Below are 12,392 nucleotides of genomic sequence, written 5' to 3' on the forward strand. Positions count from 1 at the left end.
TCATCTCCACACTTCACGGACTCCACACCACTAATTCCACAAGCACTTCACTAGGAACTATTCACAGCACGTCTCTTAGGACGCCTCAAGCAATGTGCTATACTCAATGCTTTTAATATTTGTGTTGGAGACTGATAGGTCTACGTAAATGACACTCAACTCACAGGAGGTGAAACCCAACATGGTCAGCTGGTTTCTACATGATGGGCCCTTGGGGCGGGGACCCTGTCCTGGGCTCCACAGGAAGTGACAGGTGCTACCAAAGGATGAGCAAATCTCAGAACCCTCATTTCCCTGGTAGGTTGTTGGTGTGTTATCCTAAAAACGCCGAGCCTGCAGTCAAAATCCTCCAGAGGTCAGAGCCAGGGTTTGCCTCCTGCTCAGAACACTGGCTGCCGGGTCAGGAGAACTTTGGCCACATAACCTGATGAGACCCCAGGTCTTTCCGTGACCTGCATCCCAGGTCTGACTCAGCAGCCCATGCGGTGACTAACTTCCTGTGACTGGGCTTTCAGATGCTGATGTTGACAATATCCTTGCCAAGGTAACTGGTCCAGACTGGTTAGGGGCACGGATGAGTTCAAGCGGGTTTCAGCTAAATCACACGAGTGAGACCATGTCTCTAAAAACAATAATAAATAACTGACCTATATTTACTCAGCCTGGGTTCCTTGCTACTACGAGAGACCTCAGACATCAGCCCAGTCTGGTCTCTACTCCCTTTCTCTTTCACAAAACCTCCCATGGCTCCTTGAGGTGGGTTGGTGACACCAGCTTATTGGAGTCTTGTGTTTATGGGGCTTTGTGAGGCAAGTGCGAGGAGGGACCCCAAATAACTAAATTTATTTATTAAAAGTTGTGCATTTTTTTTTTTTTTTTACATGTTTAAACTTTAGTCACCTTCAAAGTACTCTCCGTGTGATGCAATACACCTATCAGGACATTTTTCCCACTGCTCAAAAAATTTTGAACTCGTCAATTTTGATGCCTTTTAGTGTTTCTGCCATTTTTTTTTTTGTTTCACCTCTTCCACAGGGACAAAATGTTTCCCTTTGAAGTCTTTTTTCATCTGAGAAACAAAGAAAGAAACAAAAAAAGCCACTTGGGGCAAGATCAGGTGAATAGGGAAGGTGGGGCATGGGAGTCATGCTGTCTTTGGTCCAAAACTGCCGAACACTCAGCGTGGTGTGGCAGTTGTGTTCATAAATCACCCTTATGAAATGGGCAAACTTGTTGAAAGACTCTCCCCCCAAAATTCACTGATTCCAAATGCAGGCTCTCACAACAATGCTAGCTGGTACACCGATGCCGATGGGTTCCTAGAACACGCCTCTCGGGGAAAGCCTGTACTGCAAAGGGCCCACCCTTCAAAGGATGATTTCGGTGTTTTCTGGGCCTTCCTCATAGATGAATGTGGCTGGTTCTCCCACCCTGGCTGCCTCTCATGATTCAGATCTCGTGGCGGATAGAAGACTCAGATTGAGTCTGACACAAAATCCTGATGAAACGTGGGACAGTGCCTTGCCACCGAATCTCAGGTGGCCAGAGGCAGAAAATTAGGAAGATGCTGACCAACTGTTGCACCTTACACAGCTGGGTGTGCCCTCTCTGTCCAAAATCCACCTGCCCTAAATCCAGTGCAGACTTGGCCAGAAGCCTTCTTCTTTGAGGATCTGGGCATGTTACTGCGAGCTTTTCTTCCATCTCCCTCCAAATCTGCCATCTTTATCAGGGCCCTCTGCTCCTGTAAATTCTTGCAGTGTAGGAAATGCCCAGTGGACATGCAAAATAATCATGTCATCTTTCACACATTTATGATATGTTAGCAATATTTCTAATAGTCACTAAGGGACACGAGTTTATCTTTCTATCTTATATCCCATAAATCTCTCCCCTTTTTTTTCATCACTAGTGTAAATTGTGCTTAGTCCAATAACAAGGTTAAAATTACAGTGCTTTTCATCATTACAGAGATGCTCTTGCCTCTGATGGGAACGATGGCTACATCTGAAGCTTTGCAAATTTATTTTTTCCCTTTTGCCTGCGTCAGGGTGACCTCTGGAAGGTGAGTAAAAGATGTTCCCTTAGCTGTGCACAGACTGTGTTCTAGATGTCTGTTGATGAATGCCAGAGTTTAAGGAGAGGCCTTTGGTCTGGGGGAGAGTCACTTGACTGTGCCTCTGCTCCTCCTCCAAGACCCACTTTCAGAATCTAATAGGGGGCAAGGGACAGGCTGATAGCTGAGGTCTCTCGTAGCAGTAAGGAAGCCAGGCTGCATAAATATAGTTCAGTTGTTCATTTTTATTTTAAAGGCAGAGTCTCGCTCTGTTGCCCAGGTTGGAGTGCAGTGGGCTCAAGTGATGCTTCTGCTTCAAGTTCCTGCCTCAGCTTCCCAAGTGTTGGGGACTATGGGCACGTGCCACCTCACCCAACTAATTTTGTTTGCATTTGCGACAAGGTCTCGCTATGTTGACAGGCTGGTCTTAAGCTCCTGGGCTCAAGCAGTCTTCCTGCCTCAGTCTCCCAAAGTGCTGGGATGACAGGCGTGAACCACCACGCCCAGCTTAGGTCAGTTACTTAACCTCTCTGAGCCTCAGTCTTTTCCTTTGGGGATAATAGTTGAATCTCTTACATTCATTGTGAAGATTGCAAGCAGTAAGACGTATAAAGAGCTTAACACAGTGTCTGGCACATAACGTAACTTGTAAGTGCCAGCAGGCTTCATTGTGATTGTTGCTGGGTCTAACCTCCTGTTTCCACGTGGCAGCCCTCTGCCCTGCCAGGTCCCTACAATTGTCAGGAGAATCCGTGTGCCCTAGGTGTTTTGGTATTTCTTCCATGTCCTAACTTCCCAGATCAGCCTCTACACCTTGGGCAGGGAATAGGCACAGGCAGAATTGGTGACAAGTCAGCGGAGACTTCAGTCAGGTGCCAGTGGGGTCCTTGGAAAGTTCCTGTCACTCCTTTCTGCTGCGGGTGGCCCTCCGCCTGCCACACCCATACCCCTAACAGTCTGTCACTCATGCTGGGGTATTTCCTCCATACCCCTGCCACGGCCTGTGACTCCATTGAGGCTTTTCTTCTGCCCACACAGCTCGGAATGGCCAGGTTCAGCTGTGGAAAGTACCCCTGGGTTTTGGCTGTGATGAGATGTTTATTAACAAGTTGCTTCTCTCGGGCTTTTACCCATCTCTCAATGGAGGGCTCATCTTGTCCCTTTTTCCAGAAGTACCCCCTCATCTACCATTTTCTGCAGTGTTTCCTGGTTCTCCTTGGGGCAAGCTTCTGCTTCCAAATGTGTAGGAAGGCCATCTCCATTCAACATTTTATTTTTACCTATTCATGTATTTTAATTTGGGTTCTTATTCTCTCACCCAGACTGGAGCACGGTGGCATCGTCACGACTCACCACATCCTCGACCTCCGGGGCTCAGGGAATTCTTCCTCCTCAACCTCTTGAGCTGGGACTTCAGGTGCATACCACCACATCTGGCAATTAAAAAAAAATTTTTTTTGTAGAGATGAGATCTCAGTATGCTGCCCAGGCTGGTCTCGAACTCCCGGTCTCAAGAAATCTTCCCACTTCAGTTTCCCAAAGTGTTGGGATTATAGTCTTGAGCCACCATGCCTGGCCTCAACATTGTCTTTTTGATTGAGGAGTATGTTGAGACATTTTCTATTCCCCTCTAGATAAGACACATTCCATATAATCAGGTCGTCCTTCAGAGCCCTTGTTCTTCTCTCTGGAATGGAAGGAGAATGTCATGCCAATTTCTCTCTCATCTGACTTCATTGCTTCCAGTTCCTTATCGGCAAACTTTATCAGACATTCATTAATTACAGAAGCAGAAGAAATGCTTTAGATGGTGTCTGAGTTGGGGCACAGTGAATCTCCCTCTAGAGATCAGGGTCTGCTTCTTTGTCTCTGACTGAGTCACTGAGTAAGCCCCAAGGACAGCTTACAGTTTTCCCTGTAGGAACAAAACCGAGGGTAGAAACCAGAGTCCAGGTTTTTTGAAATGATGGCACATCATATGTGCTGACAATTTTCTTCATATCGTGATTCTTCTTTCTTTCTGTCTATCTATCTATCTATCTATCTATCTATCTATCTATCTATCTATTATCTATCTATCCTCTGACATCATCATCTATACATGACTTTTTGCTTGTTACACACTTACGTCTGATCCAGAGCACTTTCACTGGAGGGGAGATGTGTCAAGGTATGACTTACCACTGGTACAATGGCCTGGTTTTTGCCAGATTTTGTTTGCGCTCAATAAATGGAATTGGATACCTCTTTGGTAAGAACTGACATTAGAACACAATAGAGGCTATGCACAGTGACTCAAGCCTGTATCCCAGACTTTGGGAGGCTGAGGCAGGAGGATCGCTTGAGTTTAGGAGTTTGGGCAGCCTGGGCAACATAGCAAGTTTTCGTCTCTACAAAAAATATAAAAATTAGTTGGGTGTGGCGGTGCATATCTGTAAATGCCAGCTGTTCTGGAGGCTGAGGCAGAAGGATCACCTGAGCCCAGGAGGTTGAGGCTGCAGTAAGCCATGGTCTTACCACTGTACTTCAGCCTTGGGTGAAAGAGTAAAACTATGACTCAAAAAAAAAAAAAAAAAAAAAAAAAAGGCAAGCAAGCAACAGAGAAATGCATAGAAACACACACACAGTCTTGTTATTGAAACTAATATAAGTCAATGGAAAAATGCATTGGCAAGGCTCAGAAACAGAAAGTATCTTTATCTAAAACAGCTGGATATGACTGGCCAGTGATCAATACTTACAAAATTAAACACGATGCATATCTTCCTCTCTGTTTTGCAACCCCATCTGCAGTTGGTCGCTGGGTTCTGTTGACCTTTCTTTTTTTTATTTTTTATTTTTATTTTTGAGTAAGAGTCCTACTCTGTCACCCAGGCTGGAGTTTAGTGGCACACTCACCGCCAACCTAGCGTCGACCTGCTTGGCTCCTGCAATCCTTTTGCCTCAGCCTTCCAGGTAGCCATAACTACAGGCATGTGCAACCATGTCCGGCTAAATTATTTATTTATTTATTTATTTATTGTAGAGATGAGGTCTCGCCAAGTTGCCCGGGCTGGTCTTGGACCCGCGGGCTCAGACAATCCACTCGCCACAGCCTCCCAAAGTGCTGGGATTATAGGCTGAGCCACTGAGCCCGGCCCTGATGTTCTTTCTTTGCTTCATAATATCCCTTGCATTTATTTCTTTCTTTTCATTCCTACTACACTCCTAGAGCCCTGTGACCTCATGCGTGGTCCATTGCAATAGACTTCTAACTGGCTTACGTACTCTCTACTGTCTTTTCTCTTCAAGAATCAACTTAAAATTGTCATTTGATTAATCTTGATAAAATACTACCTTTTTCAAATGTATTGGCCCATAATTGTCCAATTTCCATATAGGTAGATGTCCAAAATTCTCTTGGTATGGCGTCAGAACCTTCCATGAAGAGGATCTTGAAGTGATCACTCTCCTCAGAACATCCTGAGATGTTATTCTTTGTATAATTAATCTCACACATTCAATGAACATTGTCTCATGACCTTTCTCCTCAAGTTTTGAGTTGCTCCCTAACTTTTCCATGCTCACCTCATCATTTGTCCTGGGTGATGAACTGCTCATAGATGGTTTATTCATATTCGAAGTCTCTTCCAAAGCATCTCGCACAGGTCTTGCAGTAAGTGGACATTCCAGAATATTGAATTAACAGAAGAAAAAGTAACTTAATTAACAGAAGAAAAAGTAACTGAAAAGGAAGACAAACTAGTTGAAACATTTTCAGAACCAGCAGAGAAATGATGGGTCTAGAGCTTTGTTCCTGTGCATGTAGAATTTGAGGAAATGATGGCGAATGTGTTTTTCACAGTATTACGTATCTGGAAAGAATCTGTGAGGTCATCTTGTCCAGTTTCCTGACTCTAAGTCATCTGACAAAAAGAGATCTATTATATGCTTAATGGGCTCAGAGATAAGATTCCTTGGGTCTTTTGGATAATTAAATCTCAGAGTTGTATCAACTCTTCACACAACAGCTCTCTCACTTGCCACTCTAGGCCGATGTCCTAAAGTTTTTGGTGACCCAAAATTTACTAAATTCCTGCAGTGCATGTTCAAAATGTATGTTCCTAGGCCCCCTTCAAAGAATAACATTCAATCATTCTGGAATGGTGACACATGAATCTGAAATAGACTTAGTATATGTGTGTGTAATATATCCTGGGGAATTCTGACGTAGGGGGTCTGCACAACACCCTGAGAGAGAAAAAAAACCACTTTGATTTGTTTTTAAAATTTTAGCTTAAGCATATTCATTCAAGGACCATTTTCTGTAAACATTAAAAAACAGCTAATTAAGCCATAAAGAACAAAATCATGGACTTTGCAGCAAATTGGATGGAGTTAGAGACCGTCATCCTTAGTGATCTATCACAGAAACAGAGAATTGAATACTGCATGTTCCCACTCATAAGTGAGATCTGAGCATTAAACACGTTAGCACAAGGGAGGGATCAGCAGTCACTGGACACTGCCAGGGGAAGAAGAAAAGAAGGGAGGAGGGGACAGGAGACAACACAAAGGGTACCTGGCCCCAAACCAGGGGACATGAAGGCCAGGCCAGTTGGAGGCCCAAACTTCACCTACATGTAGTCTATTTGTGTAGTTAATCCTGACTTGTACCCACATCTCTATAATAAGATAAAAGACCCAACTGATGAATAGTTTTCCTTAAAATGGTGTGTCCTTACATGAGTATATTTAGCTTCATCTGTATTGAGCTCTATATTAAATTGAACTTGATGTTCAACACACGATTATTGAGCAGCAATGTGCCAGACATTATAGCTACAAGATGGATGAGTTAGATAAGGTAGGCAGAGGATTCTTAGGAAGCTCACAGTATAGTGGGAGAGTGAAAAACTTTGATAATGATGGTGATGTCCTAAAGTTTGTAGATACTATACGTGTCGGTGGCAATCCAGCAGGGGCAGAGACTTGGGGTCTATTGTCCATGGCGCTAGACGGAAAGTATCTTTAATGTATCCCCTTGCTCTGGCTCCTGACTCTATGGTTGATGAAAAGAAAATTCTGTCGCCCTACCCTACCAACAACTTTCCAAAGCCGTGGGTATTAGTCAGTCAGTCAACTACGCCTTATGGAACATTTGGAATGAATAGCACGAGAAAGTCATTTGGAGAGGACTTTGCTCTTCCTTCTCGTGCCCTAGACTTTGCCATAAATAATGCTACTGTCCTTCCTCATTCATGTGGGTCCCTTTGATTTCACTGTCACTAACACCAAAGACTGGGTGTCTTCTCCATTCATGAAATAAATTTTATTTTTCTTTTTTGAGACAGGGTCTCACTCTGTCTCCCAGGCTGGAGTGCAGCAGTGCGATCACAGCTCACCACAGCCTCTACCTCCTAGGCTCAGGGTCATCCTCTCACCTCAGCCTCTGAGTAGCTGGGACTCCAGGCATGCACCACCATACTCGACTAATATTTGTACTTTTTGCAGAGACGAGGTCTTGTCATGTTGCCCAAGCTGGTCTCCAGCTCCTGGGCTCAAGCAATCCTCCTGCTTCATCCTCCCAAAGTGCTAGGATTCTAGGCATGAGCCACCATGCCCAGTCATCCATTCAGTGAGCTTTCCAATGTGCAAGGCACTTACTGAATGATGTGATGAATATACTTATGAATCAAGCAGATATACTATGGGGTTAGCTGGGCATGGGCCCAAGGGAACCGAGGGACAGAAGGGTCAGGGAGTGAGGAGGGTTGTGCAAAGAAGCAGGGGGCGGGTCTCCGGTTAAGCTATGTCGAACTGCAGGTGTTAAGGGACATCCTGGTGAAGGCGGCCAGTGAGCAGTTGGAAGATGTGCAGCTAAGAGCTTGGGAAGAGTGAAAGTCTGAGGCCATGGTGACACCTGAGGCTGGAAGACTCGATTCCATCATTGAAAGAGTGTAGTAGACAAGGGAAGGGGTATCAAACCACAGGAGATGGAACTCGGAAACGCCGTGTTTTCTTTCTTTCTTTTTTTTTTTTTTTTTTGAGTTCGAGTCTTACTCCATTGCCCAGGCTGGAGTTCAGTGGCATGCTCACAGCCACCCAGCGTTGACCTGCTAGGCTCAGGAAATCTTCCACCTCAGCCTTCCAAGTAGCTGGAGCTACAGGCGTGCACTACCATATCCGGCTAATTTTTTTATTTATTGTAGAGATGAGGTCTCGCCAAGTCACCCAGGCTGGTCTCAAACTCATGAGCTAAGGCGATCCTCTCACTTCGGTCTCCCAAAGTGTAGGGATTACAGACTTGAGCCACAGCACCCAACCCCGTGTTTTCTTATTTGATCTCAGTGTAATCACTGAGAGGCTGATTGTATAACACTTGAAAAATGAATAAAAATATTTTATCTCCTGATAAAATGAATGAAATACATCTTAATTGCTTTCCTTGGAGAATGGGCTTATTACATTTTCCTGTAGCTTGACCAATGCTCAATATTTCTATTAGACCTATGAGAAAAAGGCTTTTTTTTTTTTTGTATGAGACACGTGCCTCTGTGTTTGTTTCATTCAGGAGAAAATGGAAGAACTATAGATGGCAGAAAAGAAAGAAGAGAAAGAGAACACAAGGTCTCCTTTTTTATGGGCACCTATGTTTGCTGATAATTGAGATGCACATCCTGGATTCTGACTGTGATTTGATTGAGATTAAATGTCCTCTTTGAAAGCTTGGGTTTACTCTCAGGGCTTCTAAAGACTTTATGTTAAAGACCTCCTCTCTTTAGTCTATTGGATTTAAAACTATAATCCGGGCCCAGCGCAGTGGCTCACGCCTGTAATCCTAGCACTTTGGGAGGCTGAGGTGGGAGAATCACTTGAGCCCAGGAGTTTGAGACCAGCCTGGGCAACATAGAGAGACCTCATTTCTCCAAAAAAATTTTTAAAAAATTAGCTGGATGTGGTGGCACATACCTGTAGTCCCAGCTCCTCGGGAAGTTGAGGTGGAAGCTATCCCTGGAGTCCAGGAAGTCAAGGCTACAGTGAGCCAGAATCGCGCCACTGCACTCCAGAGTGAGATCCTGTCTCAAATACAAACCAGTCACACAAAAACCCTATAAGCTCCAAAACACCACCCCATGATCCTTCTGTGCTGGGCTTTCTCTCTTGTCTTTCTATATCTTGCTTCTGATACAGGGTGTTGGCTTAATGACAGTGGCTACTTAAAAAAGAACAGAGAAAAGCAGGGGGTAAAATAAATAGCTGTAAGAGAACAACACCCAAGTGTTGACTTGAAAATTCCCTTGGAGTAAAGGGAGGGACATGCAAATGAAAATCATGCGCATAATCCTGCTAGGAGATGCATTTGCCTGTCTTTAAAATATCTCCTACAGCTGGATGCCATCCTTGGGGGTCTAGCAGAGCTCATTGCTAGAGTAACTAGTAGATTTTCCAAGACCTTGTGACTTATGTTTACTGACTTGACAATCATGTTCCCCTGAGGAAAATGAGACCTTGTCTTCCACCATTTGATTTAGGGCCGGCAGCGTGGCAGGGCCTCCCACCCATGGCACAGGAAGCCAAGGAGAATTTGCTGATGCACAGCTGGAGAGGGGCAGCAGGGAACAAGGGGCTCTGTTTTCCAGATCTGCACCCTGAAACTCTCCCTGAGCCATGCGGGGAGCAGCTGCGAGTGAGAGGTGAGCTCATTGCTTCGGAAACCCCCAATTAGGCCAAGCAGGCTTTTGTTTGAGGTGACACCAGGAGAGAAAGCAGGTGATTGTTACTGGCCCCAGTGGTCAACAGAGCAAACGGAAGAGCTCCGTGAGGGGAGGAGCGGTGAGGAGCAGATTAGCCAGGTTCAAAAGGGCTAATTGGAAAAAAGCAACAAAGGCTGCAAATTATGCCCCATCTCCTTGGCTGAGTTATCATATGGCCAGAATAGGGAAACAGGTCGGCCACCCTCAGATGAAAGGCAAACTTAGGAAGGATCGAGGAGGTGAGGCAGGTGCTGAGCTCTGAGGACACTTCCAGGAGCCCACTGGATTGGGCTGCTAGGCTTTCATGCTTTGAAAGAGAAACAGGGCTGGATGCAGTGGCTCGCACCTGTCCTCCCAGCACTTTGGGAGGCCGAGGCAAGAGGATTGCCTGAGCCCAGGAGTTCAAGACCAGCCTGGACAACTTGGTGAGACCTTGTCTCTACAATCTACCAAAAAATTAGCCGGGCATGGTAGCATGCATCTGTAATTCTGACTACTTGGAAGACTGAGGCGGAAGGATCACCAGAGCCCAGCAGGTCGAGGTTGCAGTGGCCATGAGTGTGCTACTGCACTCCAGCTTGGGTGACGGAGTAAGACTGCAACTCAGAAAGAAAAAGAAAGAGGAACAGAACAGAGCAAGTCAACAGAGTTTTCTGTGATTGTCTGGAGTTGTTGTTTTTTAATTACAAATTTTTTTTTTTAGAGCGTTTCTCACTCTGTCACCCAGACTGGGGTGCAGTGGCATGATCACAGCTCACTTCAGCCTCTAACTCCTGGGCTCAAGTGACTACAGGTGTGTACCCCCACACCTGGCAAATTTCCACAAAAATTGTAGAGATGAGACTCTCGCTATGTTGCCCAGGCTGGTCTTGAAATCCTGGCCTCAAGCGATTCTCCCACCTCAGCCTCCCAAAGTGCTAGGATTACAGGCATGAGCCACTGCACCCGGCTAGAGGTATTTTTCATGTTGTCAGAGCCTAGACCTGTCTGTAAGAAACAGGTTGAAAAGAAAAACCTCATGAATGAAGAGGTAAACAAAATAAGGAAATGGTAATAGTTTTTCTGTTTGTTTTTTTTTGGATGGGGTCTCACTGAGTCTCACTCTGTCTCCCAGGCTGGAGTGCAGTGGCACGATGTTTTTTTTTTTATTTTTAATTTTAAAGATGTGGGGTACAATCCAGGGTTAAGTATACAGATGTTCATAATGCACGTACCCTTGTTGATGAGGTATGCCCCACCTCCCCTGGCAGAATCCCACTACTGCTAATCCTGCTCCTCCCAGCAATTTCCCACTATTGACAATCCTTTTCTTATAGTATTATGATAATTGTTCAAAGTCCACTTATGAGTGAGAACATGTGATACTCAGTTCTTTGTTCTGTGATAGATCACTCAGTATTATAGACTCTAAGTCCCTCCAAGTTGCTGTGAAGTACATAATTTTGTCCTTTCTTATGGGTATGTAATATTCCATCATGTATACGTACCACGTTTTTAAAATCCAGTTCGTTTTCGATGGGCGACATGGTTGGTTCCTTGTTTTTGCTATTGTGAATAATGCTGCAATAAACATGCGTGTGCAGGTATTTTTTTCATAGAGTGACTTGAGTTCTTTCGAGTATATTCCCAGCAGAAGGATTGCAGAGTCATATGGAAGGTCAGTTTTTAGACCTTTTAGGAATTGCCAAACTGTTTTCCACAGAGGTCATACTAGTTTACACTCCCACCAACAGTGTAGAAGTGTTCCCTTTTCTCCATATCCTCTCTAGCATTTGTTAGGTGGTATCTCATGCTAACTCTCGTCAGGATGGTCATCATCAGTAACTCAAAATCACAATTATATTCACGGAAGTCTCAAACTCCAGGGCTCAAGGGATCCTCCTTCCTCAGCCTCCTGAGTCACTGGGACTACAGGTGCACGCCACCACGTCTGGCCGGGGGTGCTAGTTGATGTGGGTCCTGGACTGTTGGCTTTTGCCTTCTGCCTCAACCTGCAAGCTTGCTCTGTGACTTTGGAGAGTTTCTTAGCCTCTTTGTGCCTCAGTTTACTCATGTGCAATCAGGAAATAATAAATGTACCTCAAACTTCATATCTATGACGTTTTTAGAACCATTCCTAGTACTTAGAAAACATTCCAAAAGGTTTCAGAACATGGGTGTCAATACCCTCAAGGGCATTTTGGAAATTTGGGGTGTTGGAAGGACGAGGGGTCCTACTTCCGTTTAGTGGGTGGAGGCCAAGCAAGAAAATGTACCCTATATGACTTTTGAGTGTTCTACTGAGCGTTTCAGTAGGTGAAAGCCCTAATATTAGCGGAACTTGGAATCTAACTCAGTGGGGCTGGGCTCGGTGGCTCAGCTTGTAATCCCAGCACTTTGGGAGGCCGAGGTGAGCGGAGTGCCTGAGTCAGAGGGTTTGAGACCAGCCCAGGCAACCTGGCGCGACCTCATCTCTACAATAAAAAATAGCTGGGTGTGGTAGTGCCCATCTGTAGTTCTGTCTACTCGGAAGGCTGAGGCAGAAGGATCACCGGAGCCCAGAAGGTCGACACTGAGGTGGCCGTGAGCGTGCATGCCACTGCACTCCAGCCTGGGCAAAG

The 12,392-nt window shown here is 45.2% G+C and overlaps 1 protein-coding gene across 1 annotated transcript in view; it reads left to right on the top strand.

The window, feature by feature from the left end:
- Positions 1-1,941: 1,941 nt before the first annotated feature.
- SCOC (short coiled-coil protein) overlaps positions 1,942-12,392 on the top strand; it is a 154,608-nt gene continuing 144,157 nt past the window's right edge. Inside the window, exon 1 of the mRNA XM_021710843.1 lies at positions 1,942-2,065. The gene's annotated coding sequence lies outside the window, so the exon portion shown is untranslated. The remainder of the gene's footprint in view (positions 2,066-12,392) is intronic.

The sequence above is a fragment of the Carlito syrichta genome, unplaced genomic scaffold, assembly GCF_000164805.1.
Source record: "Carlito syrichta isolate Samal-C Ts95f unplaced genomic scaffold, Tarsius_syrichta-2.0.1 Scaffold301609, whole genome shotgun sequence".
NCBI lineage: Eukaryota > Metazoa > Chordata > Mammalia > Primates > Tarsiidae > Carlito > Carlito syrichta.